Source organism: Sorex araneus, chromosome 2 (assembly GCF_027595985.1).
Source record: "Sorex araneus isolate mSorAra2 chromosome 2, mSorAra2.pri, whole genome shotgun sequence".
In the NCBI taxonomy this organism is placed as follows: domain Eukaryota; kingdom Metazoa; phylum Chordata; class Mammalia; order Eulipotyphla; family Soricidae; genus Sorex; species Sorex araneus.
In genome coordinates, this window is record NC_073303.1 from 254835620 (window position 1) to 254854253 (window position 18634).

Here is an 18634-nt window from a genome sequence, read left to right on the forward strand (position 1 = left end):
ACTCATAAAATTATGTTTGGTGAGTTAGACCATGTAAAATCGATTAGGAAAAACAATAGCTCATGGACACTAAATACTTCAAACTTTCCATGCTGGGGTAAATAACAAAATTTAAGAATTTGCTAATAATTTTCTAAATTCTTGTGCTCTATTTGTATGTAATGCCATAATCTACATAACCAACTTACTGAAAGACTCAGCATCAGAAAATGAAGAGGAAAAAAGAAAGCACTGATATGTATATGGAAATGTTTAAGATTACAGGTTCTGTGGACAGACAGCAGAAAGCCAATTCAGAAATCACATTAAATCAGTCAGCATCAGGGAAATGCAGATCAAAACAACCATGAGATATCATCTTACACCACAGAGACTGGCCCACATGCCAAAAAACAAAAACAACCGGTGTTGGCGTGGATGTGGGGAGAAAGGGACTCTTCTTCACTGCTGGTGGGAATGCCGACTGGTTCAGCTCTTTTGGAAAACAATATGGACGATTCTCAAAAAATTAGAAATTGAGCTTCCATTTGACCCAGCAATACCACTCTTGGGAATATATCCCAGAGAGGCAAAAAGGTATAGTAGAGATGGCATATGTATTTCTATGTTCATTGCAGCACTGTTTACAATAGCCAGAATCTGGAAAAAACCAGAGTGCCCCAAAACAGATGACTGGTTAAAGAAACTCTGGTACATCTACACAATGGAATACTATGTAGCCATCAGAAAACATGAAGTCATGAAATTTGCATATAAATGGATCAACATGGAAAGTATCATGTTGAGTGAAATGAGTCAGAAAGAAAGAGACAGACATAGAAAGATTGCACTCATATGTGGAATATAATGTAACTGAGAAGTACAAGTTGGCAATGATGCAACTTCTGGCAGATATCTCTCTGGACTTAGTTACTAAAATACTAAAATACAGAAACCCAAAACCGAGAGGCCACTAAGTGTGGTCACTCGACCTCATACCTCTTCATCCTCAGCAATGGAAAACAAATTATCTAATGCTTCCTTTTCAGCAAGTCTGACTTTAGGGGAGAGACTCTCCAAACAATAATAGTGAGTTTTGTTGAAATATTGAATGCAATCAAAGTGAAAGTAAAGTGAAATTTATTAGTTACACAGGCGGGGGGGCTAAGGGTAGGGGGGCTAGGGGCGTGGGGGGTTAGGGGTGTGGGGGTGCGGGGTGGAGCTATACTGGGATTCTTGGTGGTGGAATATGTGCACTGGTGAAGGGATGGGTATTCGAGCATTGTATAACTGAGATTTAAACCTGAAAACTTTGGGGGCTGGAGTGATAGCACAGCGGGTAGGGCGTTTGCCTTGCACGCGGCCGACCCGGGTTCGATTCCCAGCATCCCATATGGTCCCCTGAGCACCGCCAGGGGTAATTCCTGAGTGCAGAGCCAGGAGTGACCCTTGTGCATCGCCAGGTGTGACCCAAAAAGCAAAAAAAAAAAAAATAAATAAATAAACCTGAAAACTTTGTAACTTTCCACATGGTGACTCAATAAAAAAAATTAAAAATAAATAAATAAATAAATCAGTCAGGAAAACTTTAAGTGTCCAGGCAACCAGGAAGCTGGAAGAGGCCCTACTAGATCTTTCTGTTCCATGCTGATATCACAATGTAGTCTGACTTATCTGTATTAATCCTTCCAATGCCTCAGTGTATTATATTTCAGATAATCACAAAACCTTTACTTCTACATTTCTTGCATATTTGGCTGGTTCCCAATGATGTCTTTCTTCTTTTCTCTGTTTGGATCAGAGAGCAGAGATCACTCTTGGCAGTACTCAGGGTCTGAGGATAGAGCTGGAGTTGCCACATACAAGGCCAGTCACCTAATTGCTGCACTAGTCCTCTGGCCTACTTCGGACTTCTTACAGAGACAACAGCTCTCTCTCCCTAGCAGATAACCCTCCTTCTTTGTTCCCTAACAAAAAGAAACCATTTAAAGCCTTTAGCCTAATGAAATGTCTGCTATATTTACCTGTTGCATCTACCCATTTCTATACTTCCCAGAGGGAAAGTGGATTTTACCAAGATAGGTAGTTGATGTGGATCCAATTATAGTTCATTTGTCCCCTTGCTTTCCTCCCTTCTTCCAACAAATGCCCTGATCCATGGTGGTATTATTGCCATTCTCATGGTCACCATAAGGGGACTTCAGTTCCCTGAGGTCAGAACTGCTGATCTTTGATCAAGCAGTGTGGTCCAGAGGGCTGTCTGCTCCTGTCAGCAGTGTTTGGGGACCTATGGGACATCACTGTGGGGAATGATGTTTAGTGTGAGGATCAAATTCAGGGCTTTACATAAGCTAGGCATGTGGTCTGCCACTTGTGCTATCTCCCTGGCCCTTCACATATTTTAATATCTAAACATATTACCTTACATACGTAGGTAGGCCTATTATACAATTAACTATTAGTACTGCATGATGCCATAGCACTGAAGCAATGTGTAGCAGTTAAAATGGTTGACCACAGATAAAAATATGGACCAGTTAAATGATGAAAATAAAAAATAGGTTTGGCTTAATACTCGTAAAAACCCAAATATAACTGGGTGATAGCCAGTAACTTTATGATGGTTTCCAGTTAATAGTTTAGAGGATCTATCATTGTCTCACAAAATCAATAGTTAGAACTCTTAATTTAGAAGTTAGAACTGAGTGTTGAAAGTAGGTAAAGGGATATACATGAATAACCTTTCAGTATGTGTATTGCAGTATTGCAAGCCATGATATTCAAATGGAGAGAGCAACAGAAGAGGGAAGGGAAGGGAAGGGAAGGGAAGGGAAGGGAAGGGAAGGGAAGGGAAGGGAAGGGAAGGGAAGGGAAGGGAAGGGAAGGGAAGGGAAGGGAAGGGAAGGGAAGGGAAGGGAAGGGAAGAGGAGGGGAGGGAAGAGAAGGGAAGGGGAGGGGAGGGGAGGGAGGGGAAGGAAGGGAAGGGGAGGGGAGGGGAGGGAAGGGAAGGGAAGGGAAGGGAAGGGAAGGGAAGGGAAGAGGAGGGGAGGGAAGAGAAGGGAAGGGGAGGGGAGGGGAGGGAGGGGAAGGAAGGGAAGGGGAGGGGAGGGGAGGGAAGGGAAGGGAAGGGGAGGGGAGGGAGGGGGAGGGGAGGGAAGGGGAGGGAAGGGGAGGGGAAGGGAGGGAAGGGAAGGGAAGGGGAGGGGAGGGAGGGGGAGGGGAGGGGAGGGAGGGGGAGGGGAGGGAAGGGGAGGAGAGGGAAGGGGAGGGGAGGAGAGGGAAGGGAAGGGGAGGGGAGGGGAGGGGAGGGGAGGGGAGGAGGAGGGAAGGGGAGGGAAGGGAGAGGAGGGGAGGAGGAGGGAAAGGGAGGGGAGGGGAGGGGAGGAGGAGGGAAGGGGAGGGAAGGGGAGGGGAGGGAAGGGAAGGGGAGGGGAAGGGAGAGGAGGGGAGGAGGAGGGGAGGGGGAGGTGAAACTGGGTACATTGATGGTGAGAAATGTACACTGATGAAAGGATGGGTGTTGTAATTTTATATAACTGAAACCCAAGTATGAACAATCTTTTACCTGTATCTCACTGTGATTCAATTAAATATTTTTAAAAACCTTTAATTTCTCTACAATAAAAAGCCAACATCCTACATTCAGTCTGGATTTGGCAAAACTGAAGGAAACTTTATCATTTCCTTAGAAATCGGGTCCTCCTTTGAGTCTTAAAATTCTGCAGCTGCCCAGTTTTGCCCGATCCGATAGCCACGACCTGTGGGGGATGAGCACGTCTGCGGGACCAGCCTGCCACACCCTTGCTGTTTTTTCACGAAGGGGCAATTATTTTATCAGGCAAGATTGGCCCAATTGCACTGCAGCGGAAGCACCACAGCTGAAGTTGGATTTTGATTAAACACCTTCCAGGGCACCGGGGCTGGGGACACACCCAGTAAACGGACGATCAAGACTCTGGACCACGCAACATCTAAACAATTTTTCTTTGGCTCTGGGTCTTACTCTGCCCTCCGTGCGGTGTGGCTGCGCTCGGATTTGATTTCCTCGGGGCTGATGCCCCTGCTCAGGGCGGGTCTTTCCCATCAGCAGTGGCTCAGCCAGCAGTAGGACAGATTAAGAACCAGCTTCGGTGCTTCCTCGGCCAGAGCCGCTGTCCTCCCGCCCCGGCCCGGGCTGGCGGGGCTGCTCTGCGCGCACACCTGCCGGAAGGACCGGCTAGAAGCCGACCCGCCAGGCAGGTGGCAGTGCTCTTAATTAAGTGTAGAACATCCTCCCAGAGGGGCCGGGATCAATTAGATCGGGCTGTCTCTTACATCCGCTGACACTTTTTTTTTTTGGTGGTGGTGGTTTGGAGTGGAGGCTGGCTCAGTCTGATGGAGGAGGAGGAGAATTTCTGAGCTCTTCCTGGGTGCATGGGACTCTCATGTCTTCTGGATTTCTGAGAGCTGTATGTGCATGTGTGTGTGTGTGTGTGTGTGTGTGTATGTGCATGCACATACATGCAATCATGTATGAATATGTGCTCGCGTCTGTGTTTCTTGAGGGGGAGGGGGTAATATTAATGTTATTTAAAGAGCCAGCATGGATAAGGACCATGATTAAGGCTTGGGGGAACTGTAGGGAGATATGGGGCTGGAGGACAAGTGGAAATTCCGACAGTTCAGGGTTATCAGGGAGGAGGCACAGGAGTGGAAATGAGTAGATCCCAAAACAGGGAGAGATTAATGGGAGCAGCTGCAGATATGAGTCAAGTGATATATATATATATATATATATATGTGTGTGTGTGTGTGTGTGTGTGTGTGTGTTATATCACATATGTGATATTTGCATTATATAGGAATATATATATCACTATAATCCCATTGTTATTGATTTGCTCAAGTGGGCATCAGTAACATCTCCATTGTGAGACCTGTTGTTACTGTTTCTGGCTTATCCAATACGCTATGGTTAGATTGCCAGGCTTTGCCATGCGGGCGGGATACTTTTGGTAGCTTGCCGGACTCTCCAAGAGAGATGGAGGAATTGAACCCGGGTCGGCCATGTGCAAGGCAAATGCCCTACCCGCTGTGCTATTGCTCCAGCCTGATATATATACATATATATATGAAGTGATATATGAGTATTTTTCCATAGCTAGGTGCTTTCCAAGAGTTGTAGATCATAGAATGGACAGAAGAGAAGGCAGATGGAAAAGAAGACAGAACGGTGAAAATAGAAACAGCAGCATCAAAGTCTTCCTCCTTTTTTTTGATTTTCTAACAAGATCATTTCTCTTTATTTGTTGAACACCCTATTTGCTGTAGTACAGATCCCGCCTCAAGTCACAGTCCTCCCCAGCCAGTCGACCATGACACTTGTAGGTCTGAGGAACAGATACTCGAGCGTGACAGACACCATAACAAAGCTGGAGTAGTCAAGAGCTCCGCGATTCAAAGTCTGTGCAACCCAATTGTTCTGAATGATCTAAGAGTATTTTGCCATAGCTTGGAACTTTCCAAACATTGAACCTCATAGAATGGACGGGAGGGTTTCAAGAAAGGAGGAACAAGAGACAGAACGGTGACAAGAGAAAACAGCAGGAGAAAGTCTTCCTCTGCTGATTCCTCCTTTGAACTCTATTTCTTCTCTTGTCTGTCTCCTTAATTTAATTGCAGGTGTTGGGGGCAGAAGGGAAGTCAGCTGAGAAATTAAGAGACTGGCTTTCTTATCAATCACGTCAGAAATGGCTTACTGTCGGCGGGCTGGTTTGGCAAGAGTGTCCCGGGTCAGCTTCCTCTAAAATCTTTGTAATTAAATCTCCAGCACAATTGGAGAAGAAGCTGCAAAATAGGAGTGTGGATGGACCAAACACCAAATTATTTTCATATATATTTTTCCCCTCCTTTAAGAAGTCATCTGGAACAACGCGCTGAAGAACCACAAGCTGAGGGCATGGCACATCAGCTTTGGAAATCGATCCAAAAATGGAAAGAAAAACAAATGGACACAAATGGAAAGGAAGCACGACATTGCTATAAGCCAACATCTATTATAACGTGGTTTGTACAAGGGGCCCCGACAAACACGGCTGAGTTGAAAGCTCCTGTTAGCCCGGGTCACGCAGTTCACCTCCGCACGGCTCGTAGGCTCAGCTGTTTCCAAGAGACACAAATTTGACTTGAATAATTCACAAATGGATACTGTTTCTAGTGTCCTCAAGGCCAGTCCGCTCCTTGGGCACAAACACAGGATCAATTCAGCTCTGCCTTTGCTGAACTTATGCCCCCCCTCCCCTCCACCTGGGCAAGCCACTAACTTCTTCACAAAAGTATTTCTCAGTTTTGATCTGATCTTCAATATTAGTTTAGTTGTATTTTTTTTTTTTTGCTTTTTGGGTCACACCAGAGATGCACAGGGATTACTCCTGGCTCTGCACTCAGGAATTACTCCTGGCAGTGCTCAGGGGAACATATGGGATGCTGGGAATCGAACCCGGGTCAACTTCGTGCAAGGCAATGCCCTACCTGCGTTCTATCTCCAGTTCCCTTAGTTTAGATTATATATATGTATATATATATATTACATTATATAACATATACTACACATTACATGTTATATTATATAAGATATATCCCAAATTAATTTTCCCCTCACAGATTAATTTCTCCCAAGTACAAAATCAACGCCAGCAGAGCTAGAGCTAGAGGCCAAGAAGCTCTGTCAAATCAGACAGACCCTCTTTCTGAGCAGTGACCCTCTTTCCCTTTAGCTGGAACTAAAGGCATGGGAACACCATATCCAGGAGTCCAGTCCCCAGTAAGCATATGTATGAGCTTCACTGAGCACCACCAGGACCCCCGGAGGGCACCGTAGTGAGAACATGATCAAGCAAGGAAGAGAGGATCCCTAGCCAGCCGATGTGCCAGCACTGAGCTCATAGGAATGCAGATCCCGGAAAGCACCCTCACCGAGTGTGTGGGCTCACCACGCATGCGCAGAGTTTGAGCACCGCAGGGAGACACGGGCAGCCACCCCGCAGCTGTCACAGCCATATGCATAACAAGGGCAAAAACCAGGGAGGCAAAACTCAAAACAGATTTCGCCTCTTGGGTGAGGGGTGGTGGTCGGCCATACCCGGCAGTGCTCAGAGCCCACTCTGGCTCTGTGCTCAGAGATCAGTCCTGGCAAGGATCTGGGATGCTAGGCAGAACCAGGGCCAGCCACGTGCAAGGGAAGCGCCCTTTCCTGCCGGACGAGCTTTCTGGCCTGCAGCGACAGATCTGAACAAGAATAATCACAGTGCTCCTTTGGAATATATAAACATGTTGATTATAATTTTGGGTACCTAAATGTAGCGTAATGGTTTACTTTCTGTTTGTGTTTTGCTTGCCAGAGTCAAAGATCATTTCTCCTACTGCATAATGGCACATGCCCAGCAAAGCTCAGGGCTTACTCCTGGTTCTGTGCTCATGGGTCACTCTCCTGACAGTGCTCGAGGGACCATCTGGGATGCCGGAGATCAAACCCGGGTTGGCCATGTGCAAGGCAAATGACCTCCACTCTTTCCTATTGCTCACACCTGGTAGTGTCATGTTTTATGTCCATTGTACTTTGATTAAATAAATGTCCCATTCCTTCTTTCCGTTCCCATTAGAAAGGGCTCCATAAATATATCGTGGAGAAATAAACCTATTGGCCATTCAATCTCCTGTCAGTCAGACCCATGGATTGAGCATCTTTCAAAAGCAATAGACTGATTGGCTGAGGTTTTTTTTTTTTATTCCATCAAAACTGTAGCCTCCATACGGAAAAAGTGTTTGATAAATTTGTGTTTTCTCATTTTGCTTAAAGAAACCTATTATGTGGGGCAGCTGCCTTTTGAATGATATTAATGCCAAAGTGAAGCTTTATATTACAAAGTAAAATGAAGCCAGCTTTTAATATTAGGTTGAAAAGTATTGTTATGCAGCAGGAGAAATGACCTTTGACTCGGGCAAGAAAACTGATTTATATAATAAAATGCAGACAGACAGCCTTTAAAAATGCCAACACCCTTCTTTTTTTTTTCTCTTGGTGAGGCAAGTCAGAAAAGAATTATATGTAGTTATAATACAAAGAATCCCAAGGAGAGATTTCCTCTGAGGACTTAACCTGGTAAATGCTTAAACTTTCCTTAAAGTTGAGTGAAAAGGCAAAACCCGCAGGTGGAAAAGGCCTATTCCATCTAGAAATGCGGGCCAGGACCTGCCTCAATTATTTAGTGTAAGTACCAGCGAAACCCAGGCAAGAGGCAAATTAAATGGGATCATTGCACTCGGGGTCTCTTTGCCTTATTGGAAACATCCACCCTGGCTGGTCTGCTCTAGGATGGATGGGTAGATGGAGAAGGGGCGAATTTTGCTTCTATTCAAGTAGAGCTTTGGTGTGTGCAGAAGGCAAGAACTCAGTGACAGGAGGGAGAGACCAACTCTAAAGTGTTCAAATTTGCTCTGAACTCTTCCACTTTCCCCCGATCACACATCCCGACTGAGAGTAAGTGTGTTCAGGGGGTGCTGTCAAAGGTCAAGCCGTCTTCACTACTTCTCAGTATGGGAACCCAGTGCCGAGACAAGGGAGGAGACTTTTGTCATTTAGTGCCTTGGTTCTCATCACTTTACTACCGTATTTTGGTGGGGGGAATTGAGGGGGGTGCACTGTCTGGTAGTGCTCAGGGCTTTACTCTTAGCACTGTGCTCAAGGATCCTAGTGGGGCTCAGGGGATCATACATGGTGCCAGGGATCAAACCTCCATCAGTTGCATGCAAGGTAAATGCCTTCCTTGCGGTCCTATCTTTCAGGCCCTCCTGTATTATCATTGTAAAGAAAGGACATAATTAAAGGGGAAAGGGAATTTCTTTTTTTTTTAAACAAAGTCAGGTATGTGTGGGGGAGGGGGGAGAAAGATGGAGGGTAGCAAATTTAAAAAATCTGCTACTCGAGTAGTGATTTGTGTTGCTTTAAATATCCAAATTCCATACAAACAACACCAACAATCCTCTTAATGGAAGAAAAATTTGGCTAAAATATGGCATCTTGAATTGACCCTGTCCACCAGAAATAAGCACTGTTGTTTAAAAAAAAAAAGCACGGTAGCACTGTTGTCCCGTTGTTCATCAATTTGCTTGAGAACGCACCAGTAATGTATCCATTGTGAGACTTGTTGTTAATGTTTTTGGCATATTGAATATACCACGGGGAGCTTGCCTGGCTCTGCCATGCAGGAGGGATACTCTCTGTAGCTTGCTGGGCTCTCCGAGAGGGACAGAGTTGTCAAACCCCGGTTGGCCTTGTGCAAGGCAAATGCCCTACCTGCTGTGCTATTGTTCCAGTCCTTAAAAAAAATACAGCAGAAAAATGGTTTTTTTTTTTTGTTTATTTGTTCGTTTTTAGTGGGGGGTGCGTTGTCACACCTGGCATTGTTCAAGGGTTACTCTTGGCTCTGCATTCAGGAATTACTCCTGGCAGTGCTCAGGGGCCCATATGCGAGATAACAGGGAACAAATTCAGGTTTATTGAAGGGTTCAGTGAACGCTTGCCCTGGATTGCTCGGGCTAGGATTGTTCCCTGGGCAGAGAACCAGGAGTAAAACCTGAGCACTACTATGTATGAGTCCCCCTTCAAAAAAAAAAAAAGAAAACAGAACAAACCAACAAACAAAATGACTAAACCTTAGAGTCTTGAAAGAATATATGAAAAATGTTGTACGAGCGATGGTATATGTATATGTCTAAACCACAAGGTCAATAATACCATAAGCACGAGATCCAAAGTACAACATCCAAACCTGAAAACGTAGCTGTGAAGGAGGCCGGCGAGGGTCGCTGGGAGCGCAGCTGGAAACACTAGTGATGGGATTGATTCTGGAACACCAAACACCTAAAACGCAAATACCAATGATGAGGTCAATCATTGCGCCTTCGTATTAAACGGCAAGATAAATGTCAGTGTAAAAATGAATCATTTAAAAACATTCTAAGCTCTTGGGGGGGAGGGGCTGTGGGTCTCCCAAGTGTTGCTTTGGGAGGTCTGCAAGCCCACTGATGGCCCTTGGCCAACTGAACCACCCTTTTAATGCAAGGTCCCAAGGATGCTACGCTGCTCAGTTGCTGGGGTTACCTGGACCACCTCAGTGATGCCAAGGACCAGAGTGACACCCCCTGGTGATGTTCAGGAGACCCCATGATGCTGGGAATCCAGGCAAGGCCAGACACGTGTGAAGCATCCTAACGGCCATTATTCTGTCCTGGCTTCGCAGACTGTCATAAACACTTACTTATAGGATACAAAGGATGAAAATTCAAAGTCACTGTCTGCCCCTGGCTTCCCTATATTCTGTATCTTCTGAGAGACTGAGAGGTCCTTTGACTTTATAACTTTGCGTTTCTCCCTGTTTCTAAAGAAAACTGATTTTACTTGCCCGCTGGCATTAGTATCTGCAAGGTACCAAAGTCGGAACAATGTTCACAGAAATTGCCCCAATACCTGTCAAAATCAAACTACACATTTCCCTTGCCATAGGACTGGCCAATATTCTTTGGAGGTCGTCTCCTAGCTCAGATCACGGGAGAGGGAACTGACCATAAAGGCTTTTTCTAGGAAATGTCCGTCTCTCATGGCACGACTTAGCTGTGTCTTTTTAAAAATTGGAGAAACTGAGTAGTGAGCTTAAAATCTGACAGATGGCTTATTTTACCATATGTCACCTTCTTGACTTTAGGTGCGCTCTCTTTTTCTGTTCAACATCTGAGTGCTTCAAGACATCATTCACTATGTAAAATACTTCATGTAGAGTCCAAATATCAGCCAAGCGGCACGAATGCTGGCCGACTTTGACCGTGAGTGTGGAAAGGTCAGACTGCAGATAAAGACAATGTTCATGAGAAACGGACTAGTGCCTGATGTTCCATTTGCCCTCAATGCACGAACATCTCCAAGTGCAGCAGTTATGTGTACCTAGGTCGAGAACTCGACATGACAAACGACCCGGCATCTGAGCTGTGCACGAGGAAGAGAGTGGCATGGAACGCCCCCAAGAGTGTCGAAGAAGTGGTTAAGAGGATGAAGAACCTCCAGCTCTGGGCACAAATTTTTGACGCCATCGTTCTTCCTGCACTAACATACACCTCAGAGATCTGGGCCCTACGAAAATAGGATGAGAACGCTATTCGGGTATCCCAAAGAGGAATCGAAAGAGCTATGCTAGGAGTATCATGTTTCGATCAAGTGAAAGAAAGAATCCGGAGTTCTGACCTCCGTCGACGGTCAAGAATCAGGGACACTGTCTTGTTTGTCAAGGTGTTGAAAATCAGATGGGCTGGACACGTAATGTGATTCAGAGACAACCACTGGACTAGAGCTGTTACGAACTGGATTCTACGGGACGTCAAAAGACCGCATGGCTGCCCACCTACAAGATGGTCAGATTTCTTCATCAACTCCCTGAACAAACGGTTTGAGGCTCGTTGTGTTCCTGGAGCGAACAGATGCCACTGGGCTACACTAGCACATGACAGGGACAAATGGAGATGTTACTGGTGCCTGCTTGAGGAAATTGAAGATCAACGGGATGACAAGTGATACAAGTGATAGAATCATTATTGGATAAATAGACTGAACTGTATTTCTGCTTAAAGGGTGGGAAGCATGTGCTTAGCCTGCAGAAGTCCCTGGTTCAATTGTTGTCACAACTGGTCCCCCTTCTAAGCACCAATGGAGCAACCCCTGAGCACACTGGATTTATCTGCACCCTCACCCCCCAAAAAGTACAGCCTCTGCTCTTGCCCATTCCTTTCTCTCTTGGTTCAGGCATGTTTTGCTTGGAGTACAAAAAAAGAAGTTGCTTTCGTTTTTTCAGTTTCATTGGGTATATACTTCAAACCTTTTATCGCCGACATCTCCTATTCAAGAGTTGTGAAATGTCAAAACTTGTAAACCTTTCTCAAACTCAAGCCACTGACTTCACTTTGGGGTCAAAGACCCTCTGTTTGCAGTTCTCATATTTTCATCTCAAATGCCCATCCCTGCAGTTCTTGTCAAGTGTATGGGACTCTCCTCAGACATTCAAATGAGATTCTCTCGTGATAAGTTTGTGTCTTCTGTGAGAGCAGAATCCCATACAAGACAGACTTTTCTTCTTTGAAGTGTGGGGGAGGTGGGGGGGGCATACCTGGTAGTGATCTGAAGTTATTCCTGCATCTGAGCTTAGGGGGAACCCTATGGGGTGCTAGGTACTGAGGCCAGGTCAGCCACATGCATGGCAAATGCCAGACGTCCGTCATTAAATCTCCAGCTCCTAAGACTTACTTTCTTAATTCAGTCATTGATCTTTTCTTTCCCCCCCACAGCTCTTATTCAAGCTCAACACTATTATGCTCTCTCTCTCCCGCTCTCTCTCTCTCTCTCTCTCTCTCTCTTGCTCTCTCTCTCTCTCCTTCTCTTCCCCCCACTTTGGTTGTTTACATGATAGTTTAGCAAATTATTAGGATCCAAGGCATACATATTAAGTGCTTAAACATGTAAAATTTCCACAAGTGATCAATAAGTACTTAAGAAAAAAATCATTATCACTTGAAATTGAACAATTGAAACAATCCAATAGGTTAAATGCTCTGTTTGGGGTTCTGTCGATAAGGAGTGCATGACTTTTGCCTTCACCTACAACAGGGAACATGGTTGAGGTGTTTTCTCAAATATCAAGTGCTGACGCTCCTTGATTCTGAGAAAGCAGCAACCGATGGCCATGATTGGTGAGCAGATCACAGACAGAAGAGTGATTTTGGTGAGAAAAGCTGTTTCTGCAAAACCCCAGGAATCTGTGCAAATCAAATATCAACTGGGGTTTATCTTCCCAATACAATGCCGAGACGCAACAAGGAGTGAAACGTGAAGGAGGAGAGATAAGCCCACGTGGCCCCAATTCTTATACATCCCAACCGGCTCTCACTCTCAACTACCTCAGTAGCAATTCCCTCCTTCCAGTTCTGTTCCTGGCACCCCCACAGCCAGGTCTATGCCTTCCCACTCTGGCTCTAACCCAGTACGAAATAGAATTGTCTCCTGCAAATGCCATCAAACAAAACGAGACACAGGGCATCTCACTGGTGGCTTTACTGCAATTCAGAAAGGATTGTCAAGGGGTTCCCTTGTAGCAGCGGAAACTGAACATCCCAAATAGGACAACATTTAAAGAACTATCCCCGGGGGTATTTCTTCACTCTCCCCCATTTCTTCCTGCCGCTCTCCTGGGTCATTTTGAATAGAGCAATTTAGCCATCACTGCATTATTTTGTCTCTCACTAAGCAATTGTTCAAAGAACCGCACCTACTCCTTTAAGTGGCCTCTCAAGGTGTTTCCTTAAACACAATTTGCTTTCTAAGAGGAATTCCAGAATGAGCATGAGAAATATCTTTCTCCCTATGCTGTGCACACAGTCAACGGTTCACAGCTGAAGTCATCCTAAAAAAGGATCATCGACCAGAATTCCACTAGGTCTACAAAAACAAAACAAAATGGGCTGGAGGAAGGAGGGGTGATGGAAGGGTGTTGATTTTCCCTCACACTTCCATGAATGTGCATATGCCCGAGCCCTGGTTTCCTTTAACATCTCCAGTGGAAATCTGAGAGGCTCACTCATGATTGTTTTCACCTCATTTTCTCTGTGGACTGGAGCGATAGCACAATGGGTAGGGCGTTTGCCTTGCATGCAGCCAGCCCGGGTTCCTTTCCTCCATCCCTCTAGAAAAGCCTGGCCTGGTAAATTACTGAGAGTATCCCACATGCATGGCAGAACTTGGCAAGCTACCCATGGCATCTTCGATATGCCAAAAACAGTAACAAGTCTCACAATGGAGATGTTACTGGTGCTGCTCGAGCAAATCGATGAACAACGGGGCGACAGTGCTACAGTGCTGCAGCGGGAGAATCCATGAACCAAGAGAACGGGGAACAGTACATTCCCCCCTGACCCCAACATCTGGAAAAGTTGCAGAAGAGTCTGGTTCTGGTGGTTTCTGAGTGTTGTTTTGTTGAGAGAATCCACACTTAATTGCCGACTCCGATTACTGCCTCTCTTATGAGTTACCTCCTTGTCTGCTTCAACAACCACTGCCAAGAACCCCTCCCCATTGCCTCCTTGTCCTGTCTGTCTCCCTTCCTTCCTTCCTTCCTGTTTCTGTGAAAGCAGTGATGGGGGATCAATAATAAACATGGAGAGGTATCAGGGGAGCTAACTACTAAAGAAACAAACAAAAAGAACAAAGCAGAGAGGAAGCATCTGTCTTACTTTCACGGCCTGGGTCTTGTAAAATTGGAATAAGACTCACTATTAGAGTATTCTGCAAAACTAGGAAATCATACTCTCTCTCTGTCTCTCTCTCTCTTTCACACACACACACACACACAAACACATACACACACATGATGTCTCCTCATCTTGTGGCAGCAAATGAGAGGCATCACCAATGTGATTCTGCTGCTTATACAGAGGTATAGGATGAACAGAGATGGAAAATAGTCCTTTAATTTTCAGACTTCCCCCATCCACCTCCAATTAGGGTTCTGTGACTTTAAAGATTTGGAAACTATAAGTGTTCTGGCAACTCTAGGCAGGAACTGGATGGATGAAGATCAGATACATATTTTTCTTATAAATCTTAGTATCACACATGGGTTCACTCAAGATGACTGGATAGCCCAAAAGTCTAAAGTGACTTTTTTCTCATTCCATTAATATTAAAATCAATAGGGCTTAAAGTCAGATGAATGACTCACTTAATCAGTATTTGCTGCAAACTTAATATGCGTGATCACTTTACATTGCGGCAAATTCTTCTATCTAGTCATCCTCAAGATCCTGATGTTGAAACATTATTCTCTATAAAAACCAATCCTGGAATCTCTTCATATTTCTCTCTCTCTTTTATAAGCATTTCAAATTTTCATTTTTACATCCACACGTTTCTCCCTCTACTTCTTTTCCCCCATGCACGCATTATAAAAATGGGAATGATTTAAAGATGAGATGTTTCTAACAAGACACCAGATAAAAAAGAAAACTGAATTGCCATTTTATATCTGATTATGAGTATGTGTTTAGATGTGAAACTAGGGGTGCAATGGGAGATATTTTTTTATTCTGTTGTATTCATGTTAAAATATTTAAAAAGTGAACCTCTTTCCAAGTCAATACGTTTTAGATCCTATACTACATCAGCGAGAATTGTGTACATTAAGCAGAGAAGTTTCTCCTCTCACTTGTTTTAGAACTGCAGAAACCGAGGCGAAGAAGCACTAATCCATCTATTTAAGGCCACAGAAGCAGTTGGAATCATAAGTTAGACCTGAACTTCAATTTGATCCTTCCATACTCACACCTTTCTCTGACAGGTCATGAGATTTCCCATTTCTGTCCTGATGACACACTCCGTCACCCAGTGTCTCATTATATCAGACCCGTTAACCAGGCCTGCTCTTCGTCCCCTTAGAAAATCAAATTGCTTAGTTTGCCTCCACACACGGAATATCTAGTGGCTTTCTGCCACATGCATATATTACTTTGTACTTGTCCGTAGTAAATCTCCTGGCGTCCCTCTGTGACCCTGTATGACTCATTATCCAGGTGACGTCAATCATTCTGAGCTGTGAGTCATATGAGTTCTCCCAAAGTTCATATCGATGCACTTAGGTGCGAACCACCTACCAGATATAACAAATGGCATTTTTGTTTATTTGGGGTTTGAGGAGTAGTAAATTTTATCTTTGAGACTCACATTAATGAATAGAGAGATTAGATAGACTCTGTCACTGTCACTGTTGTCCCATTGTTCATCAATTTGTTCGAGCAGGCACCAGTAATGTCTCCATTGTGAGACTTGTTGTTACTGTTTTTGGCATATCAAATACACTACTGGTAGCTTGCCAGGCTCTGCCTTGTGGGCAGGGTACTCTCCGTAGCTTGCTGGGTTCTCCGAGAGGTACAAGAATCGAACCCAGGTCGGCCACTGCAAGGCAAATGCCCTACCCCCTGTGCTACCACTCCAGCCAGATAGACCCTAAACGAAGCCATTTGCTCACTCATCTGGTTTTTGTTTTGTTCTGTTTTTTGGTGGGGGCACACCTGGCCGGACCCCGAGCTCACTCCCAGCTTTGCACTCAGGGATCACTCCTGGCAGGCTTAAGGGACCAGATGGAGCATCAGAGATCAAACCCAGGTGGTCCCTGTGCAAGGCAAGTGCCTTACCCGATGTACTATCTCTTCATTCCCAACAAAAATAGTTTTGATGACAACACCCTACTAAGAAGTCAATGCAGGTGAGAAAATACCAGTATCTGATTCACAGAGGAATATCTAAATGAAAAGAAGAGAGAAATTGAAGCTCAGTTCTTCCAGCTTTAAAGGATCCACCTTCCAGTCCAATGTGGCATTTTCATGGCTGACATTTACTCTTTATATAGAATGCTGCATGCAAGGCTAAATGTTGTCTCTTCATTTAGTAGACACTTAGCTGGTAGGTCTTGCTTGTGTGATCTCATGAACGAAAGTATATATGTTAATCAGTTCATAATTAATTTGATTAAGCACGTAGGATTTATAATTTGTCATCTTTGTAAGCTGAAGTAATTAAATAATGAGCTGAGCATATAGGCACTACTATATTTCCCCCCTCAATTACAGTCTCTACATTAACTCTTTTTACTCTCCCTGGATTGTCCTTAACTCAACTTACACTTTCTGGGAAAAAATCAGTTTTTTTTGTGTGTGGAAAGAATAAAAGTGACTTTCAACATGATTTACAAGCTTACATCTCTAAGTGTTTTACGTGAATTACATCTCACCATTAAAGGAAGACAAGAGTCAAAATCAAGACCCAAATCTCCCTTGATACTTTTTTTTTATAAATAACTCTTAATAGAGCAAAAAATTATAGTCGAAATGACATCTGCACTTATATGTTCATTGCAGCACTGTTTACAATAGCCAGAATCTGGAAAAAACCCGAGTGCCCTAGAACAGATGACTGGTTGAAGAAACTTTGGTACATCTATACAATGGAATACTATGCAGCTGTTAGAAAAAATGAAGTCATGAAGTTTGCATATAAGTGGATCAGCATGGAAAGTATCATGCTAAGTGAAATGAGTCAGAAAGAGAGAGACAGACATAGAAAGATTGCACTCATCTGTGGAATATAGAATAATAGACTAGGAATCTAACACCCAAGAATAGTAGAAATATGTACTAGGAGGTTAACTCCATGGCTTGGAGGCTTGTCTCTCATTCTGGGCAACTCAGAGAAGGGAACACCAAGTAAAATGTGGTCAGAGGTCATGCGGGGGAGGGGTGACAAGTGCCGAATGTAGACTAGAGACTGAACGCAATGGCTGCTCAACACCTTTATTGCAAACCACAACACCTAATCAGAAAGAGAGAATGAAAGGGAATACCCTGCCGTAGTGGCAGTTTGGGGTGGGGGGAGACGGGTCTGGGGAGGGTGGGAGGGACGCTGAGTTTACTGGTGGTGGGGAATGGGCACTGGTGAAGGGATGGGTTCTCAAACTTTGTATGGGTGAAACATGAGCACAAAAATGTATAAATCTGTAACTGTACCCTCACGGTGATCCACTAATTAAAAATTAAAAAAAAACAAAACAAAATACATTTTTAACAACAACAACAAAAGAAATAACTCTTAATAAACTTTTTCCAGAGATTACAATGGAGATTTTCCTTCCCTGTCCCCCCTTTTGGCCAAGGCGGGAGGAAGGAGGATATAGACTCTTACTCTTGGCAATTCTCAGACATTCACGATAGGGGTTCACTGGAAGAGGGCTGTGGTTGGAAGATTATCTTGGTCACCCTGGCTGTCCAGTCCCCCAGCTGGCAGTGCTAAGGCTCAAGCTGAGGTGGCTTCATAAAAGGCATGTGACAACCCCTGTACTATCTCCCTGACCCTTATCATTCAAATTATTATTTGAAAACAATGTTGAACAGAAATGTGCTCAAATATTCTTATTCATCAATCACCCACAGGCACATAACTTTGTAGTATGCACTATAATGGGGGAAAGAACCAAGTATTTGTTTTCCTATATCACAGACTTCTTTTGCTACTGAAAAGATGTCCCTATTCCCTGAAAGCATCGCTTTTATGCTTTTAGTCAATGAAGGGGGACGCCAGATATTTCTACTACTTCTCAACCATTCAAAATATGTAAAGATTCCAGCAAGAGTTAAGTGACCTGTGCTTTTTTTAATACTATTCATCCACGGGGAGTTTGCCAGGCTCTTTCGTGCAGGCAGGATACTCTCGGTAGCTTCCGGGTTCTCCGAGAGGCGCATATATATATGAATATACATATACATGTATATATATATATACACACACATATTTCCCTTTATGAGAATGTGTTGTGCGGTCACTTTGCAGCCACACGGTGCATGGTACAGAAATATGTTCACTCATGAGTGAGGCTTGGCCCGAGTATGTGGCATATTCGATATGCCAAAAACAGTAACAATAACAGGTCTCATTTCCCTGACCCTGAAAAGAGCCTCCAATCCTTGGAAAAGAGGAGTAAGGAGAGGCTGCTGAAATCTCAGGGCTGAGATGAATGGAGACATTACTGGTGCC

At 44.3% G+C, this 18634-nt stretch overlaps 1 long non-coding RNA gene across 1 annotated transcript in view; it reads right to left on the bottom strand.

The window, feature by feature from the left end:
• The window catches only part of LOC129402350 (uncharacterized), a 345176-nt gene that overhangs the window by 155126 nt on the left and 171416 nt on the right, over positions 1 to 18634 (bottom strand). The window contains exon 2 of the long non-coding RNA XR_008628638.1: positions 9789 to 9880. This is a non-coding gene — a long non-coding RNA (uncharacterized LOC129402350). The remainder of the gene's footprint in view (positions 1 to 9788; positions 9881 to 18634) is intronic.